The sequence below is a fragment of the Lampetra planeri genome, chromosome 58 (genome assembly GCF_965212315.1).
Source record: "Lampetra planeri chromosome 58, kcLamPlan1.2.h2, whole genome shotgun sequence".
Taxonomy (NCBI): domain Eukaryota; kingdom Metazoa; phylum Chordata; class Hyperoartia; order Petromyzontiformes; family Petromyzontidae; genus Lampetra; species Lampetra planeri.
Window position 1 is genome coordinate 2,123,546 of NC_136164.1, and position 3,400 is coordinate 2,126,945.

Below are 3,400 nucleotides of genomic sequence, written 5' to 3' on the forward strand. Positions count from 1 at the left end.
GATTCCTCAGGCTTCGATTCCGACTCCCGGCTCAGGCCCCTGTGTTTTTTTAGTTACGCAGAAGGGTCATTGCCCGAAACGTCGCCCATCATTTGTTGTACAGGAGGAGGTCACGGAACAGACCCAGCAGGTGCCATGGCTTGACTACGGTGCCAGGCTAGGTGCAGTAGGTCACGGGACAAACCCAGCAGGTGCCATGGGTTGGCTGCTGTGCCAGGCTAGGTGCAGGAGGAGGTCACGGAACAGACCCAGCAGGTGCCCTGGGTTGGCTGCTGTGCCAGGCTAGGTGCAGGAGGGGGTTACGGGACAGACCCAGCAGGTGCCATGGGTTGGCTGCTGTGCCAGACTAGGTGCAGGAGGAGGTCACGGGACAGACCCAGCAGGTGCCATGGGTTGGCTGCTGTGCCAGGCTAGGTTCAGGAGGAGCTCACGGGACAGACCCAGCAGGTGCAATGGCTTGACTGCTGTGCCAGGCTAGGTGCAGGAGGAGGTCACAAAACAGACCCAGCAGGTGCCATGGGTTGACTGCTGTGCCAGGCTAGGTTCAGGAGGAGGTCACGGGACAGACCCAGGTGCCGTGGGTTGACTACTGTGCCAGGTTAGGTGCAGTAGGTCACGGGACAGGCCCAGCAGGTGCCATGGGTTGACTGCTGTGCCAGGCTAGGTGCAGGAGGAGGTCACGGGACAGACCTTTGCTGTTGATGCCCCCAGGGTCTCGAATGCTATCGCCAATAAACTGCAAATTGGATCACTACCTGTGAGATCTTCACTCAAAGCTGCTCTAGAGGAGTTGTACACCCCTAGCTGCCACTGCTATGCAGTGGCCTGAAATCAAATGCATCGCTCCGGATGTCCGCTGCAAAGTATGATCTTGAGTTTTGATAATAGTGTGCTGATCTTTAAAGGTGCATTGACAATTTTTGATACTCCTGCTGTTATGGAGTGACTCATGCTGCCAGCTATGGCTGCAAAGTTTGGTCGTACATGTTATGGGTATCGTTTATTGTTAAATGTGAATCACGGTTCCTATGATCACTGTTACATTGTTTTTATAACTTTATTTTGTTGATTTCGAAAACGTATGGTTAAGCCATGATTGGTTGTTGAAGTACAGAGATAGCCTGATCACTTTAATCTAAATTGTTTTATGGTTGTTATTGTTTGACTTGCATCCCATTGGGATTTTTGCACACAACATTGATATACGGTGCTTTTTTCTGGAAGATTTTGCTGTTTTTTCTTGGATGTTTATGTTGCGCGTCGTCACTTTAAGATGTTCTTTGTTCATGTTTTGTTTGTTGCGGTTGAACCCGAGTCAAGAGCCGCATGGCTCACAGGGCTACACCTAATAAATGAAACTGAAACCGAAGACCCAGGTGCCATGGGTTGACTGCTGTGCCAGACTAGGTGCAGGAGGAGGTCACGGGACAGACCCAGCAGGTGCCATGGGTTGACTTGCTGTTCCAGGCTAGGTTCAGGATGAGACAAGACAGGCCCATGTGCCATTGGTTGACTGCTGTGCCAGGCTAGGTGCAGGAGGAGGTCACGGGACAGACCCAGCAAGTGCCATGGGTTGACTGCTGTGCCAGGCTAGGTGCAGGAGGAGGTCACGGGACAGACCCAGCAGGTGCCATGGGTTGACTGCTGTGCCAGGCTAGGTGCAGGAGGAAGTCACGGGACAGACCCAGCAGGTGCCATGGGTTGACTGCTGTGCCAGGCTAGGTGCAGGAGGAGGTCACGGGACAGACCCAGCAGGTGCCATGGGTTGACTGCTGTGCCAGGCTAGGTGCAGGAGGAAGTCACGGGACAGACCCAGCAGGTGCCATGGGTTGACTGCTGTGCCAGGCTAGGTGCAGGTCACGGGACAGACCCAGCCGGTGCCATGGGTTGACTGCTGTGCCAGGCTAGGTGCAGGAGGAGGTCACGGGACTGACCCAGCAGGTGCCATGGGTTGACTGCTGTGCCAGACTAGGTGCAGGAGGAGGTCACGGGACAGACCCAGCAGGTGCCATGGGTTGACTTGCTGTTCCAGGCTAGGTTCAGGATGGGACAGGACAGGCCCAGGTGCCATTGGTTGACTGCTGTGCCAGGCTAGGTGCAGGAGGATTTCACGGGACAGACACAGCAGGTGCCATGGGTTGACTGCTGTGACAGTCTCGGTGCAGGAGGAGGTCACGGGACAGACCCAGCAGGTGCCATGGGTTGACTGCTGTGCCAGGCTAAGTGCAGGAGGTCACGGGACAGACCCAGCAGGTGCTATGGGTTGACTGCTGTGCCAGGCTAGGTGCAGGAGGAGGTCACGGGACAGACCCAGCAGGTGCCATGGGTTGACTGCTGTGCCAAGATAGGTGCAGGTCACGGGACAGACCCAGCCCGTGCCATGGGTTGACTGCTGTGCCAGGCTAGGTGCAGGAGGAGGTCACGGGACAGACCCAGCAGGTGCCATGGGTTGACTGCTGTGCCAGACTAGGTGCAGGAGGAGGTCACGGGACAGGCCCAGCAGGTGCCATGGGTTGACTTGCTGTTCCAGGCTAGGTTCATGGTGGGACAGGACAGGCCCAGGTGCCATTGGTTGACTGCTGTGCCAGGCTAGGTGCAGGAGGATTTCACGGGACAGACCCAGCAGGTGCCATGGGTTGACTGCTGTGACAGTCTCGGTGCAGGAGGAGGTCATGGGACAGACCCAGCAGATGCCATGGGTTGACTGCTGTGCCAGGCTAGGTGCAGGAGGTCACGGGACAGACCCAGCAGGTGCTATGGGTTGACTGCTGTGCCAGGCTAGGTGCAGGAGGAGGTCACAGGACAGACCCAGCAGGTGCCATGGGTTGACTGCTGTGCCAAGATAGGTGCAGGTCACGGGACAGACCCAGCAGGTGCCATGGGTTGACTGACTGAGATGATTGGGCAGATGCACCACCTGCGCCCCCTAGTGCGCCAACTCGCTGCGTTTTAATCTCCCGGCAGCCTCCTCCCGTTGTTGTGAACGTCGCTTCTGCCGCCGTTGCTGAAGGGCGACTGCCTCCCACCTACGTCCAGTGACCTCACTGTGCACCTAGCCTGGCACTGACCAGCAGCTGGCGTCCTTCACGAGCCTCCTCCACAGAGGCCCATCTTGACACCGCTGGTGCCAGCTCATCCGCAAGCCCACTCGCATGTAAAACCGTATAAAACGGTTACCGATCTTAATTTATCTTCCTCCAAGCACGTAGGAATATCTTCAGTACTGTACCGTACAGGGGCCGTCCATAAATGACGTCACGCGATTTTGGACGATGTTGGACCCCCCCCCCCCTTCGTCACACGGCGTCACAAAAAGTCAGACCCCCCCTCAAATATGACGTCACAAATCTCTGCCCCCCCCCCCCCCAAAAAAAAATATAAATCATGCTTTAAATCGCTT